We start from the raw sequence: 17,436 nt of genomic DNA, 5'->3' as shown, positions 1-17,436 counted from the left end.
GGAAACTTTCCAAAAGTATTATTGGACTTGTATGCCCTCTTTATAAAAACAATTCTTTATCAGTGGATTTAATTGCAAGATTTGCCTTTCCCTGAACTTTACTCTTTTAAAATGATTTTTCAAGAATTTGGAGCCTGTTTTGCACTGCAACCATTTGACAAAAGCTTTTAAAAATTTCACCAAAATTTGGGGATGTCATGTGATGTTTCCACATCACTTTTATGCAAAAATATCTTTTAGTTATTGAAGATTTTGAGCTCTGCATCAACTTTTCAAATCTGGTCCAGTAGGCACCTTTGCACTACAACCTATTTAAATATTTCTTTAAAAATTCTTCCAAGTGTTTGGAGATGTCAGTGGATGCATATAATTCAACTTCATGCTAAAATCCAGTGATGTTCTTTGAAACTTTTGAGTGAATCAACCTCTTTTTCATTCTGGTCCAGGTTGGTGATTTGTACTGCAACCCATTTTTATTTTGCTCTAGTGACCCTGAGCCTTTTTCCTGCTTGTAGCCCTCCCTGCAAGACCCTTAAGTCCAAGAGAATGGACCAATTGGAGGATTTTAAGTGCATGCAATGAGGCCTCTTTCTTTCTGTCCAAAACTGTAGTTTTGCAAAACTTGCACTAGCAAGTTTCAGGTTTTGCCCAAATGATCTTACCATCATCACCTACTACTAGAGAGACCCTGATCTGGAGATTTTGGCCACTCTAAGAGTTGCCTAAATGCACTTGGCATTCTGTTGAACACTTGGTGTGCACAGCCAGTTTTGGGCATGTTTCCTAGTTTGCACTATGATCTTGTTCCACTGACCCAGCAACCTTGTCCACTAAACCCCTAGCTATCCCTATCCTAGTCCTGTTAATTGCCAGCCCCACCCTCGCACTCTAAGCTGCCCTGGCATTTCGTCGAGCATGTCCCGTGCGTGCTCTGGGCGCGCCCAGAGCGCACGTTTTGCACGCGCGCGCACTGAGCCGCCGCGTCGCACTGCCGCCCTCGTCGCGTCCCGTCCCTGGCCCCTGCTCGCCTGCTGAACCACGCACTACACTCGCCCACTCTCCGCGCCACCCCTGGCGCGCTACAGCGCCGCCGTCAGAGCTTTTGGCGGCACGCCGGCGTCGGCAGCGAGCCCCTGCCATGGTCGGCGCCGCCCAAGCCACCCGCGCGCGCCAGCTGCCCCTGTGAACAGCTCAAGCTTATCCTGAAGCTCGTCGGCACGCGCTCGTCGCCGCCACGTCGCCCTGCAGCTACAGCACCGCGGTCGCCGGCGTTCTTATCCACGGCCGCCGCGGGACCAGCCTCGAGCGCCTATAAAAGGAGGCCCCGAGCCCCTCCAAGCGCTCAGGCGACCTCAAGCCTTCCCCCTAGAGCTCCCCAAGCAGTGGATTGACCGGACAAGGCCATCTCCCCCAACTCCGGCCGGTTCGGCCGCCGCTGCCTTCCGGTGCCATTCGTCGCAACCAGGCACTCCCTCGCCTATCCAGCGCCACCAATCGCTTCCCCTTGTTCTTGCGGAGCTGCCCAGCGCCTCAGCCTCGATCGGAGACCACCGGAGCCCAAAACTCACTTCACTCCCGTAGCCCTCTCCTCCGCGGAGCTCGCCGCCGGCGAATCCTCCCACCACCGTCGACCCAACGACCACTGAGAGGACCGCCCCAGTCTGGCAGGTCCATCCCCGCCCTCGGATACCCGTGGGGAGCTGCCGTTCGTCGACGGCGATCGCCGGAGTCCCGCTCCCGTTCGGGCAGAGAAGAGGAGGGAGAGGGAGGAATGGTCAAACCTGACCAGTGGGCCCTGTGGACCCACTGTCAGTGACCCCCGCGCCACCTGCGCTGGCTTAAGTGGAAGCGTATTTCCGCGAGTGCGTATCCCCTACCCCGAAAGCGTATTCTGTATCGAAGCGTTTTCCTTTTTCTGGTTTTATTTAAAACATAACTTTGACTGGCTATATCTTTTAAAATAAAACTCCAAATGAGTTGATTCTTTTTCCTACCTCTCTCAAATTTCATCTAGTTTATTTTAAGATTTATTTCAAAAATATTTGGGACTACTTTTGGTACTGGTTTTGAAATATTTGTTATTTGAATATTCTTTCAAAATAGGAAATGGAGAGAAGAGAAAAGCTTTCAATAAATGCACCCTTTGCATACTCTTGAAGGCAAGCATTTCTGAACTCTGGCATAATATTTTTGTGTGGTGTTCTGATACGGTTACAACACCACTTGGCTTAGAGCATACGTTACTTTTATGTAACGATAAAGTCACACGCATGAGTGCATACTGGAGATACCTTGCTGTTATTAATGGATATGTTGGTGATAGTGATCATCCTCGTGAGCCCCTCATGCATACCGGAAGGAAGCCGGGAAAGTCGTGGTCTTGGGTAGACACGAGCTTGTCCCTAGTTCCTCGTCGGGACGAGTGTGTCCGGTATGGCATGATGAGATTTGATGAGCGGTGATTCTGTCTGTTAATGGAAATATTTTTGGTTGTGTTAATCTTTTGGTGAATACTTGGACCACCTGAGTCGGTCGTAGGTCGAGTCTTGATCAGTAACTTCCCTATTTGTTTTGTACTACCACTTGTCCCTGTCGCAGACAGGGTACGGTTTAGTAAGTTGTCAACCCCTTACCAAGGCACACACCGTACAGAGAGGCCATGGTGGAAGATACCGGATGCATCCGGTAGGCATGCCACCTGGTCCGGGGGCATGGGTGTTTCCGGTTGGGACCGAGAGGGGGGCACCCCTTAGAGCGCGCGTATATAAATTTGATCCCATGCTACGTCGAGGTTGTAGCCTCCCCACTTAGAGTTTTGCTTGGCAGGTGTCGTGGGTGATTCCAGACACCGGTAAGTTAAGCTGGTGTGTGCAGGTCAGGCGTGTTTTCAATTAAAAGGCCGTAGGCGGAATTAGTCCCGATGGACTAAATAAATCTGTTACTCGTGGGAAAAGAGTACACCCTCTGCAGAGGTCATATCAATTTGGATAGCCATATTCATTGGTAAGGACTTTAGTCTGAGATGGATCTAGTGACGGTCTTCGGATGGAGAAACGGTTAAACTAGAATCTAGTGACGGTCTTCGGATGGAGAAACGGCTAAACTAGATATCATTTATGACCTGTGACATATGAGGATTATGTTTATTATTATTATGGACTAACCATTTACATTATTTGAATTATTGAGTATCACTGGGACGGTTCTACCTCCTGGATGTTCACTGTGATTATTCTTATAAGCCCTTTATGTGGCGTCGCTCAGACGCCCGACTGCGGCATGCTGTTATTTATTTATCCTTTATAAGCCCTTTATGTGGTGTCGCTCAGACGCCCGACTGCGGCATGCTTGTTATTTACTTATTCTTTATAAGCCCTTTATGTGGTGTCGCTCAGACGCCCCACTGCGGCATGCTTGTTATTTAATTATTCTTTATAAGCCCTTTATGTGGCGTCGCTCAGACGCCCGACTGCGGCATGTTTGTTATTTATTTATCCTTTATAAGCCCTTTATGTGGTGTCGCTCAGACGCCCGACTGCGGCACACTTGTTATTTAATTATTCTTTATAAGCCCTTTACGTGGCGTCGCTCAGACGCCCGACTGCGGCATGTTTGTTATTTATTTATCCTTTATAAGCCCTTTATGTGGTGTCGCTCAGACGCCCGACTGCGGCATGCTTGCTATTTAATTATTCTTTATAAGCCCTTTATATGGTGTCGCTCAGACGCCCGACTGCGGCATTGTTAATTTATTTGCACCCTTTCGAGGAGTCATTTCAGACACTCGATCAACGCATTCTATTTTTACTCCCGTATTGCATGTTCAAATTTTTCCTGCATGCGTGCATCGCAGATTTTTGTTTAATTCGTGACAAACATTATGATTATGAATTTTTTTGGAGCATGATTATCCCTTGTTATATTATACCCGTGTTCTTAATGTTTGCGAGTACATTCAAACGTACTCACTAGCTTGTCCCTGGCTATTGTCTTGGCCAGATTTCGCGCATGGATAGAGCGTTACGACGACAGCCCCGGAACCCATGTAAAGGTGATAGCAGCCTCGCGATGATAGGAGTTATCCTGGTCAGCTGTTCTTGTGGGAAATGGAGTCCCATAGTCATGGATGAACCACAAACCGCTTCCGCCATCAACCACTAGAAACCAAGTGTTGCACTCCTAGGCCACAATGGTCTTGTACTACATATTTTGTACTTTGCTTGGAATTCTTGTATCAAGTTGGTGCCTCATCAGCTAACAGTAATCCTGGGGCTGGTGAGCACAAAGGCCGTTTTCTGGGAAATTAATATCCCGAAAATCTGGTCGTGACACCACACCCCACCCACACCATCCTCCTCCTTTCCCGTCCCACATGCCCCGACTGACGGAGCGACACCTTCCACCGAAATCACTGCCCTCCTCCTCCAATTAAGCGCTGCCCACAACCATTTTACATGTAGTATAACGTGGAGCTGAGTAGGATGCGGCCGCACGCGCGAACGAGGTCGCTATGGCTGACATGCGTCTCGACCGCCAGATCTTGGAGGAGCACCTCGTCTTTGAGGCCACCGTCGACACCGCTGCACGGTTGTCTACTTTAAAATATAGTTCGTGATGTTTTCTCGAGGCCACCGCCAGTGCCTTCTAGTGATTTGTCCTCTGTAATGTTAATATGCAATCTGATGTTCAGTTAACAGTTTGGTCCTCTGAAATGTAATGTTCAGTTAACACTTTGGTCCAACAATTGCTACATTTCGTAGTACTGTTCTCAAGCATTCTTTGTTTTGTTAACTGTCTTATCTTCTAGTACATGTTTCTATTCTGCAATGTCGTGCTCAGTTAACTATTTTGGTTCATTTGGTCTGCTGTCCATTTAACTGTTTGGTTCAGTTCTGCAATTTGATTTTCATTTGCTGTGGGTACAATTTTGTATTGTTATGCATGTGACACCAATCAAATTTGGCTGTACTCAATACATATTCTACTGATAGTATGGCAACTCTCAGTTAACCTGATCAAGATCTTCCTTATGTGTGTTGCAGGGAAACAATGGGACACACTGCGGTTTACCATCGATGTTTGTTCAAGCAGGGTCCTTTGGCTAATAGCACATTATTGTGAAGTTGCAGGAATCATTCTAATATTTAGGTTTCTTACAATTTGGTCTTGCACATGTAGGTCCTGCTGTCAGAGGCTTAGACCCACTGCTCGATCCATTTTGCATATGGGTAAATGAGATGTCCATGAATATCAGTCAAGTCAAGAAACTCAGAAAGATTGTTAGGATGAAGAAACTTGCAACGAATAATAGCAAGATCTTTGTTTTCACAATGAAGAAGACATCAGTCAAATATAGGATGGTACCAACTCTTATATCTTATTTTTACCGCTTGCGCCATTTCAAAATTTACAACAGCGATTTATGCATAGCTTTGTTTTCAGTACTTTTCAAAGCAGTTCACCGATGATTACCTCTCAAACCACCTGCATGGTCAAGAGGCGAGGAAGGTATTCATTCAACACCCACGGTACAATATTGAAGTCTTACTGAAGAGGACGATAGCCACTGGCCTAAAGTTGCAAGGACATTCAACATCACTGAAGGCTCAATATTTGCCTTCCGCTTCTGCAGTTTCCCAGATGAGATTCATGTATCTATTTACTGTGTATGGTGCTACTTTCCAAAGGTTTTTGATGCTGCATGTGAAACTTGGTGCTGTTGTGTAATGGCGTAACTGAGTGCCGAAGCTATCTGTTGTAATTCGATTATGAAATCCTGGTTGCTTTTATACGGATATGAAATATCTGGCGTGTTTTATAAGAAATATCAGTTTGATTAGTACATGGATTATCAATAATAGGCTAATTACCCTGCTTATTGGGGTTTTCTATTGCAAACGGTTACTCAGACAGCACTGTAGGCGATGAACTCAAACAACCCGCACGGTTTCTAGAAAGTAGGCGTGTTCGATCAACTAACAATCACACACGCCTTCCGGCAGTGAACTATTTGTGTTAGGCCACCTTGCACAAACGTTTCCACACAAAGAACTGTGTGGGATGTAGATACCTACGGAAATGATTTTCTAGGATTCACCGTGTGGGATGTACATACCTACAGAAATGATTTCTGGGATTCACCGTGTGGGATGTACATACCTACGGAAATGATTTCTAGGATTCACCGTGTGGGATGTACATACCTACGGAAATGATTTCTGGGATTCACCGTGTGGGATGTACATACCTACGAAAATGATTTCTGGGATTCACCGTGTGGGATGTACATACCTACGGAAATGATTGGGTTTCCATGCCTCGCCCGATCGCACACGGCCCCAGCCTGGGTCCCACGAGGGCCTATCCCCGACGATTTCTGGGTCGTGTGGGAAGGACTCCCCTATCGCCCACACTCACTTGGCGACGGTTCCAAATGTCGTCGCGGAAAGGGGTTTTAAACTGTTTGTTTAGGACGTCGCTGTACCAGTGGACAAAGGGAATTACGTATGTTGTCGTAACGGTTTGACCGATAAAGATCTTCGTAGAATATGTAGGAGCCAATATGGGCACCCAGGTTCCGCTATTGGTTATTGATCGGAGAGGTGTCTCGGTCATGTCTACATAGTTCTCGAACCCGTAGGGTCCGCACGCTTAACGTTCGATGACGATATAATATTATATGAGTTATGTGATTTGGTTTCTGAATGTTGTTTGGAGTCCCAGATGAGACCATAGACATGATGAGGAGTCTCGAAATGGTCAAGAGGTAAATATTGATATATCGGACGGTAGTATTCGGACACCAGAAGGGTTTCGGGGGGTACCGGGTACTTATCGGGTCACCGGAAGGGGTTCCAGGCACCCCCGACAAAAGATATAGGCCTTATGGGCCAAGAGGGGAAACGCACCAGCCACAAGGGTCTGGTGCGCCCCCATATGGGCCGGCCTAAGGAGGAGAAGGAAAGGGGAGAAGGGAAAGGAAAGTGTGGATTAGGATTCCCACTTCCTTCCCTCTCCCCCCTCTTTCCTTCCCCCTCGGTTATATATGGCAGGGGGCGCCTTGGGAGGGACTCCAAGTAGGATTCCTCCTACTTGGGTGCCTCCTATAGCTGCTCCTCCCTCCCTCCCTCCCACCTCACTACAAAAATAGACACATCCGTGACATTTTGGGTCAAACGATTTTTTCTGTCATGCTTATGACACTTCTATGACGATAATTGTGACAAAACCCGTATCATCGTAGATGTGGTGGGCTCCTACTTTTATGAAAAAATCATGACAGAAAATGGGCTTTTCATCCTGGGCGGGCCGGAGACGCAGTTGCATGACATTCTTTGGGCTGTCCATGACGAAAAAAATCATGGTAGAACCGAGGGCGAGGAAAGTTTCGAGGAGTTCCCGGTTACGGTGGGTGGTCGGGGCCGAGAGATGCACGGAGGTTTGCGCGTTTCTCTCGTACACGTACACGCATGTGTGTGAGGCGTTGGGCTCTAACTGAACCCGAGCGATTGCACTAGCTATGTTACTGAACCCGGATCGATCCCTTGCTGTTAACTGAACCCGAGTGATTCCTTCGCTACTGCTGCTAATTGAAGCCGATCAAAGATGCCTCTTGATGAACAGTGAGCATTGTTGGGGGTGGGATGAACAGTTCCCGGTGGGGGTAGGATGAACAGGACCCCATGGTAGTAGCTAGAGGCCGTTGCCGGGAACAGGACCCCGAATGAGCCGGTTGGGGGTGGACGAACAGGACCCCGTGGAAGGTTGGATGAACAGCAGCCGGTGGAGGGCTGGTTGAACAGTAGCCAGTGGAGAGCTGGATGAACAGTAGCCCGTGGAGGGGTGGTTGAACAGGACCCCATGGAGAGGGCTGGTTGAACAGTAGCCGGTGGAGGAGCGGTGGAGGCTGGATGAACAGGAACCTGTGGATGAACAGTAGCTGGTGGAGGCAGGAGGGAGACGCCGTGGATGAACAGTCGTAGGTGGAGGCTGGAGGAGGTCGACGGTGGATGAACAGTAGCCTGTGGAGGTAGTAGACGGTGGATGAACAGTAGCCCATGGAGTCCCATTTTGCGGTACGCCACACCCCTCCCAATGTACAGAACCCCCGTTTCGACCATAGGAGGTCGAAGAGAAGTTCGTTTCCTCCGTTTAGCGGTACGCCACACCCGTCCCGATCAACAGGATCCCGTTTTGACCGTAGGAGGTCCAAGAGAAGTCCGTTTCCTCCGTTTTGCGGTATGCCACACCCCTCCCGGTGAACAGGATCCCGTTTTGACCGCAAGCCGTCGAACACAAGGCCGTTTCCTCTGTTCTATGGTACGCCAGGCCTCGTTTCGGTTGTTCCGTCCAAGCTGGTTGGCTCCCGATGAACACGACACATTCCGTTGCCTCCCGATGAACATGATGATGCGGTTTCTCTGTTCCGACCCAGCCGGTTGGCTGCCGATGAACAGGATGCACGAGCCCTGGCCGTACGTATGCGCGAGTAGGCGTTCGAGACCCCACCCGTATGTACGTACGTGGCCGTATTTACTTTCTTGCACCCTAGCTGTACGTATGTGTACATGCTACATCCGCGCCTCTACTATGACACGTGCCCTTCCTTACTTGGCCACGGTTCATCGCTGCAGCCTACAGACAGACCGATCGACCAGTATGTACGTACACGTTCGCGACCAGAATGACAACGCTACGTACGCTTTGACCAGGTGGGTTCTGACTGTCAGGGAGGATAAGGAGGCACTTCCTTGCATGCGAAGATGTAGCTGGTGGGTCCCAACAATAAGGGGGAAACATTTTTTTTGCGAAATATGGTGGCCCGTCCGGTGGGTCCCTGATGTCAGGTGCAGGAATAATTATTTTACGCGTAATAAGGTTGCACTTTCTTGCTGTGGCCGTGGACCCAGCTGCCAGCCTCTCCACATATAGTACTCTTCCGATGGAAGTCATTCCTTGACCACATTGACCACGCCGCGCCGAGAGCACCAAGGCGGTGGACGACATCGAGGCCTAGGAAGGGGACGACGCGGAGCCGAGGAAGACACGGCAGTGGATGCCCATGCGGAGAGGAGTACGAGGGTTCACTCGTTCGGCTACGGTGTGAGGCTGCCATCGCCGCAGAATAACAGAGGGTGTGGGTGAGTAGAGGGATGGCCTGGCCAGCGGTGGGAGTAGTGGGGGTGGTGAGGCCTCTGCGGCAGCACAGCCGGCCAATGGAGGCAGGAGCACGCAGTGGCTAGGACGGCTGGAGCAAGAAAATCAGAGGTTGATGAAGCAGGACGACCGTTGGATGTTAACAATCCAACGGTCACTGGTGATAGAATTGTTTGTTGTCTAAGTTGAAAACGCCCTCCGTACGCGTCATCTTAGTAGGGCCACAAGTCAGCCTCTCCAAATCTGGTGGGCCCCAGTTGTCATGGGGAGCACTCGTTATTTTTCGCTTAATAGGAGGCACTTCCTTCCGTGCCAAGATATAGCTGGTGTGTCGCAGCTATCATTGGGAGGATTCATTCTTTTTGGCATAATAAGGAGGTACTTGCTTGCGTGCGGCCACGGACCATGTGGGTCCCAACTGTCAGCCTCTCCATGTACATCCCTCCTCTGATGTTGTCGTTTGTCGACAACGTTGACCACGCCGTGCCGAGAACACCAGCGCGATGGATGACGACGAGACCCAGGAAGGGAATGACCCGGAGGCGGCTAAGCCATAACAATGGAGGGATGTGGGTGAGTAGAGGGATGGCCTGGCCAGCGGTGGGAGTAGTAGAGGCGGTGAGGCCTGCGCGGCTGCACAGTCGGCCACGGGAGGCGGGAGTAGGCGGCTGGAGCAAGAAGATCAGTGATTGAAGAAGCACGACTCAATCCAATGGTTACATCTGCTAGAATCGTTTGTTGACGTATATAATAAGTAAAAAAATCTTGCATACGCGTCAACTTAATAGGCCCACAAGTCAGACCATTACCTATTTTTTAATAATTTACAGTGCATTGCAACTTCTTATGCAATTTATTGCAGTCCGTTTTTTTGTTGGCCAGGGCCAGGGTTAAAAATTTAAACGAAATTTCACATATTTCTATGGGGTCCAAATTATTTTTAATACTGAAATGTCGAGCCAGATTTAAAGTACCTTGAAGATATATTTAAATTAGGTTAAAGTCCAATGAAATTGGAATCTGAAAATGTGAAAAAGTTCGGAAATTATAAAGTAATTGCCAATTTGTCGTCTGGTATTTTATATTTACAGCCCATTCCATATTACTTTCAAGATTTGCAGCCGTCTTGAAAGAGTTGCAGCCCATCAGGGCATAGAAAAATATGTTGGCCTGGATTGGGTATTCTTCAGAAAAATAAACTGGGCTCATTTTCGCAAAGAAAAAATAGCTGGGCTGGTCATGTGGTGAACGTAAAATATAAGCCTGGGCTAGACGGGCCACAGCCCAGTTGAAACCCTACTCCATCTAAACAATAACAGAAAAAATACTACTCGAGCAGCTACGTCCCAGGTGTCAGCCGATCTTGTGTTGTTCTCTTGTCTATTGACTATATACACTGACAATGTCGTGGGTCCCAGATGTCAGGAAACCACTAGGAGGAAGCATTTTCTTTTTCTATATGCTGACAAAGAAGTATATATAACAAAATGTCGGCGTTCCGGGAACGGGGGTCCCCAGACTTGCCTACCTGCGGCCCACGGCGTGGCTCTGCGAGCGGGCCCATACGGCCCATCTTCACCAACAAGCTTTCAAGACCCTCGCGAGGGGCCAGGCCTCGCGAGGCGGACGACACAAGACCTCCTCGGGAGCGGCCTCACTAGGCTGGCTCGCGAGGGGCGGAGAGATCAAGGCAAGGCAAACCTCGCGAGGTTCCAATGATGTGAGCCATGACGACCGAGACCAGGCGGGCGCGAGGCGGGCGCCATCGCGCACAGTGTCCTTGCTTCCTCTTTGGTGCTAAGGGGGCAAGCACAGGCGAGGAGTACTGAGGCGTCAAGCAAGGGTTTCCATATCGGTGCAACGAGACCAAGACCAGCAGGTCGAAGGTCATTGTGGAGCCCAAGACGGCGTCACCACCAGAGCCTTTGCCAGGCGAATACTACTTTTGTCAGGATAAGCTGTACTAGCAGTCCCATTTCAAATTGGCCATTGTTGGCTCCCTTCCCGCTCAATATTTGGGAAGAGGACCAGGGCCTCTATATATAAGACTAGCCACCGCCATAGTAGGGGGGATCATTCAGATCATCCTCATCCATACACCACTCACCAAGCACAAGAACACCTCTCCTCAGGAGGCTATTCTTCCCCTTGTACTGTTCATCCTCAGCCCAAGAGGCAATCCACCACCACCACACTGGAGTAGGGTATTACACCGCAACGGTGGCCCGAACCATTATAAATCTTGTGTCTTCGCGTTCTTTGGGTTCGGCGAGTTAGTCCGTGAGTACGCGAAGCGTGCATGTGAGGGCGTGATCGGTGAGGCGGGATCTTCGTGCGCACCCAAGAGTTTGAACCTTAAGGGTTTTGCCGGAACCCGAAATTCGACATTTGGCACGCCAGGTAGGGGTGCACCGGAGTTCGTCCTTCGCTGATCCGCGTCCCATCGCATCGTCGCAACCATGTATGACGCTCGTCGCGCCCGTGCTGAGCGCCGGGCCGCCCTCGCCGCCCGCGCCATTCAGACGGCTCCCGTCGGCGGGCCTCCCCGTTGTTCTCCGTCGCCTGCCGCCAACGCTGCCACCGGCCCGGCGGGGCACGAGCAGCAAGCATCCTCGCTGCACCCGTCGGTGCGACGGGACGGCCGCACCGCCACCCCGTCGCTGACCCCCGATGGTTCGTCGTCTCACGCTCGTCGCGCTCCCACGGACGCGCGGGCCGTGCTCCTCATGGCTCACGAGCTCCTGCGTTACCGCCCAGTCGACGACCTCTACAAGGACTGGCTGGACCGCTCGCCGAGCTCGTCAGCGCCGCAGGGGGATCCCCTGCACTGTCCCTCTCGCTGCCCCGCCCTCCGCTGGCTACGAGCAACGTGGCTCATGGAGCGCCGCCACCACCTCTGCATCAAGACGGCGCCCTGGCACCAAGACGCGTGGCTCCGTGGCGCGATACACCGCGCCAAGCACCCACGCGTGAAGAAAGAAGCTGTCAAGAAGTCCCTCGGCCGCAGGAGAACGCTCCACCGCTCCCCGCACCACCACGTCAGGATCGCTTGCTGCAGCAGGGCCTTGCACCGCTTGCCGTGGCGGCGTGCGGGCGCCAAGATCAAGCTCCACCTCCATGGCGGGCCCCGGTGACCACGGCAGGCTGCCGTGCCTTCACCCCCGAGCTGCGTAGCTTCACCTGGCCGGGCAAGTTCAAGCCAGATCTGCCTCCGTGCTACGACGGCACCCCTGACCCCGCGGAGTTCCTGCAGCTCTACGAGCTGAGCATCGAGGTGGCCAACGGCGACGAAAAAGTCATGGCGAACTGGTTCCCCATGGCTCTCAAGGATGGTGCCCGCTCCTGGCTCCTGAACCTGCCTCCTGGCTCCATCTCCTCCTGGAACGAGATGCGCGACTGCTCCGTCGCCAACTTTCAGGGCACCCGAGACCGCCCCCCGGCCGCGGGTGACCTACGCCACGTCAAGCAGCAACCAGGGGAGACCCTCCAGAAGTACATCCACCGCTTCAACAACGTTCGTGTCAAGATCCCCAAGGTGACGGACGAGGCCATCATCTCTGCGTTCTCCGATGGCGTCCGCGACATCAAGATGAAGGAGGAGCTCACCATCCACGAGGAGCTGTGCACATCCCTGGAGCTGTTCAACCTGGCGACAAAGTGTGCAAGGGCTGAGGAATGGCGCCTTTCCCTCCTCGAGCTCCCAGCTGCCGACCCGGAGGATAAGAAGGCCAAGGCCAAGGACGTGAAGTGCAAGGGAGTCGCCGTGCTCGCGGCAGAGCTGGACACTGAGCGCGGCAGGGACCAGCCCGAGTCATCCAAGAGCAGCCGACCGTTCTGCGCCTTCCACAACGTGCACAGCCATAACACCAACGATTGTCAAGAGCTCAGGGCCATTCACGACGGACGCTTCGGTCGATGCCCCGAGCACAACGACCGAGGCTACGACCGAGGAGGAGGACATGGCGGAGGACGCTGGGACGACCGGGGCCCGCGCCAGGAATGGCGCGACCGGCCTTGTGAGGACCGCTGGCAGGATCAGCCTCGCGAGGACCGGCCTCAGGGCAATGTTGGGCTTCCTCCGCTGCCGCCACCACCAAGAAGGAACGACGACCACCATCAAGATGAGGGGGCTGGGGGCTTCCAGGAGCCTCGTGCTATCGCTTGCATCCTGGGCGGAGCTCAAGCCCTAGCCTCTCAACGCATCTTCAAGCAGTTTTCCCGCGAGGTGAACGCAGTCCTTCCCAGGCTCGAGGCCACGCGCCCGCTCAGGTGGTCCAAGTGCGCCATCACCTTTAGTTCGGCAGATCAGCTCAAGTGCGCGGCAACCGCTAGCGCTCTCCCAATGCTTTGTTCGCCCGTCATCAGCAACGTGCAAGTCACCAAGACCCTCATTGACGGCGGTGCAGGGCTCAACGTCATGTCCGTTGAGACGTTCGACAACCTCCAAGTGCCATACGATCAGCTCCAGCCTACCAAGCCCTTCTCGGGAGTAACTGACGGCTCCACCACGCTGTTAGGGTAGGTCCGCCTCCTTGTCACCTTCAGAGAACGCAACAACTACCGCACCGAGCTCATCGACTTCGACGTCGCCCACATTTGTCTGCCATACAATGCCATCCTCGGGTATCCAGCCCTGGCCAAGTTCATGGCGGTCACCCACCACGGCTCGAACGTCCTCAAGATGCCAGGGAGCGGCGGGATCATCACAGTCCCTTGCGAAGAAAGAGATGTGGTGTGCTCCCTTGAGCGCGCCTTCATGGCAGCGTCAATCAAAGACCCCGACAACAATGCAGCTCAGTACCCTCCTGAAGCCATCCCCAAGAAGAAGAAGCAACTACTCCGTGCCGGACCTTAGGAGAGCGGCACCGCAAGTGGAACCTCGTCAGGATCAGCGCCCGTGCCCAGGGCGCCTCCCTCCCTCGCATAGGAAGGCGCGCCCGGCGCCCTCCTCGGGCAGGGCTCGGGGGCTCTCTTCTGGAGGGCCTCAGACCTTGCCAACATTATGAGGGAGGTGCTCAGGCACCATGTGGAGGCATGCTTCACAACACGTTTCCCTCAGAAAGACAACAGGCGAGGAGCGCCCAATGCTGAGGAGTTCATCGCCAAGACCACTCAGGAACTGCAAGAAGCAAGAGCCATGCGCGGCGACCGCCGCTCACCTGCCGCAGCTCCCCATCCAGGTGAGGATGGTGGGTTGCGTGTCTGCATCGACATTCCAGGGCTCAACAGAGCTGCATCTCAGGAGCCCTTCTGGCCTTCGCGCGTGGGATGCTGCGAGGGCCCACCTCACAGCTACGTTCGCATGCCTTTTGGCCTGCCGAGCGTGGCTTCCGCCTTCCAGCGCAACCTGCGGAGCATCCTGGTGGCTCAGGAGGCCAGGCACCACGCATTCCTAGCGGATATGGAGATGGTCCTCGAGGAACTGCCTAGACCCCCAGAGCCTCCTGAGGCTCAGGGCCCCGGTAGCTCGTGAGGAGCAACCCCTTCACTGCACACCTTCAGTTGCCTCAACATTCCTTCATCAACAAAATCAGGTGACACTTTCCAAGTTTATTTAGCTGGGAGCGCCCTCAGGGCTGCATCATTCCTAGGTCGCGTGGGTCCGTCCCTGCGGCGTGTATCCCTTTTGTGTCTTTAGCATACCTTGCTGGGGGCGCCCCTCGAGCTGCAACATCCCCAAGCCGCTCGGGCCTGACGCAGTGGCATGTATCTTCCCTGCATTTACCTGAGCCAGTTTGTTTTCCATGCTTAATCTATCTATGAATATCACCTGCTTGATTGTCACCTGCCACGGGAGCTGCTCACACCGGCATGACGCTTGTGCATGGGTCCGTCCCTGCAATGTCGACAAATCTGAGCGGGCGAGCTCTGGCCCGCGGGGCGCCCCGCGCGCGTCACCTCACCAGGCCCTCAGTGCCTTCGTTCTCTTGTGGAGCGACTAGTGGCCGCCCGGCTATCATAACGGCAATCTGCGCCCTTCCTCGTGCTGATTTGCAGGAACCTCCTGAGGACCACGACAGGCGGCATCGTGGGCTCCCTCTTCTCCCATGCAATCCTCTTGTGCGTTAAAAGGAGGGCTCCTGAGCATCGTGACTCAGGAGCTCTTACTGGCTCTCCAGCCCTCACCCGCTGGCCTTGACCACGGCATCGCGACCTGGCATACCAGCGGCGGCTGAGCTTGCTCGAGGGCCGGGACCTGAGGACGTAGAGCACGAAGGAGAGCATGGGAGGAGAGGAAGACTCATACGGGCCCGAACTGGCTAAGCTACGACCGCCTGCGCACGAGCCTGGCGCCTTGCGAAGGACCAACCCTAGACTACCACGATAAGTTTCACGCTCGGGTCAACCAATCGCTCCGGCATAGGGTTCTCATACGTGTTGCCCCGCTGCGGCAACGTAGCCTCCCTTTCCTGCCTATCGGATGTCGCTTGGGCGCCAAAGGTGACCTGTTGAGCGTCGCGTCTCAGGGGCTCTTACTGTACCTCGGGCCGCTCACCTCCTGGCTTGGACCACGGCATCGCGACCTGGCATACCAGCGACGGCTGAAGCCTGCCTGGGGACCGGGACCTGCCGGCGTAGAGCACCAAGCCGTCGCAAGGTTGGAAAGGGAAAACCAAGCCGAAACGGGATGCACACGCATAGTTTTATAATAAAGATGATATCAACAAAAGATATTGCTGACCCTTTACACGCCCCCACGGGGTAATTCTCGATTCCTCGTAGGGAACAAAAGGAAAGAACTTCGAGGAGTCCTATCTACACGCGCCCCTGTGGCTGACGCCATCATCAACAGTGGGCCACGGGAGGCCGGCGCCAACCTCATCCAGATTAGCGGCGGCGACGGCTGGACGACGCAGCCCTGCTCCAAGCTCGGTGAGAGCTTGGGGGCATGTAGCTGTCATCTCTCGTCTCCAGAGTCTCGTAGGGCTCGGGAGAATCGCTGGACTCCCAGGCATCGCTGCTGCTTCGAGAGGAGCCGCTGGCGATGCGGACAGCAGGCCCTGCCCTGGCGGCGACGCCGTCCTGACGGTCCCTTCCGGAGCAGCACTCCAGGTGGCGGCCTTCTGCGTCGAAGACCTTGAAGAACAGCGTGGAGGCGCCATCGTACTCGAAGTGGATCGCGAGGGCGCCTTCCGCCCGGCACACTCGAGCGACCTCGCCCCAGGCTTGGGTCATGAAAATCTTACCCGGGGAGACGACTTCAACTTCCGCTCCAGTCGCCGGCGTGTCACAGTCGGCGTGCTGCAGCCAAAGCTCGAGGGGCCCCCTCGGCGGCATCTCGGCAGAGAAGAAGGAAGGGAAGCAGATCCAAGTGCTCGGAGGCATCGCCGCCCACAGCACGAGGTCTCGCGAGGAGTCCACGGCGTGGACTCCGGGGATGGAGACGCGTGCCGGCGTGGTGCGGCAACTGTGGTCGCGGCGCGCGCGGAGCCGCTGGCCGCCTCTTCCTCCTGAGCCCTCGGCTCGAGCGTACAGGGGCAACTGATACCCATGAGGAGGCCGCTCGCACCAAGGCCTCATCACCTCCTGCATCATCACCGCGTCACGGCGATGGACCGGCCTCTTCTTCGGCGGAAGCGGCCCTGGCTCGTCGCGGGGAGCTTTTCCTTTCTCCGCAGCGGAAAACCTTCGGATGGGCGCCATTGGTGTCACTACTGGCAATGGAGCAAGAGGAGAGAAGCGAATGGAATGGGAAAAGATGGGCGATGGGGGCTCCGCCCCCCTCTCCATTTATAGCAGGGGAAGGCCAACCAGCACCCCCCACGATCACAGGTAATGATGTTTTTTCCTTGCATGCAGCAGGGACTCGTCAAATCGGGCAGTTGCCGAGGCAGCATGGGGAAGCGGAGACGCCCACGTCAAATCAACCACCATGCGTCGACCGAGGCCACAGGCTGTTGGGGACCGCGGTGCTCCGCACTTGCCCTTTGGCTTCGCCTCGAAGCCAAGTCCGAGCGCGCCTTGGGCCCGGGGGCTACTGTCGGCGTTCTGGGAACGGGGGTCCCCAGACTTGCCTACCTGCGGCCCACGGCATGGCTCTGCGAGCGGGCCCGTACGGCCCATCTTCACCAACAAGCTTTCAAGACCCTCGCGAGGGGCCAGGCCTCACGAGGTGGATGACACAAGACCTCCTCGGGAGCGGCCTCACCAGGCTGGCTCGCGAGGGGCGGAGAGATTAAGGCAAGGCAAACCTCGCGAGGTTCCAATGATGTGAGCCATGACGACCGAGACCAGGCGGGTGCCAGTGCGCACAGTGTCCTTGCTTCCTCTTTGGTGCTA

This window comes from Aegilops tauschii, chromosome 4, assembly GCF_002575655.3.
Source record: "Aegilops tauschii subsp. strangulata cultivar AL8/78 chromosome 4, Aet v6.0, whole genome shotgun sequence".
Taxonomy (NCBI): Eukaryota; Viridiplantae; Streptophyta; class Magnoliopsida; order Poales; family Poaceae; genus Aegilops; species Aegilops tauschii.
This window is presented reverse-complemented; position numbering follows the sequence as displayed.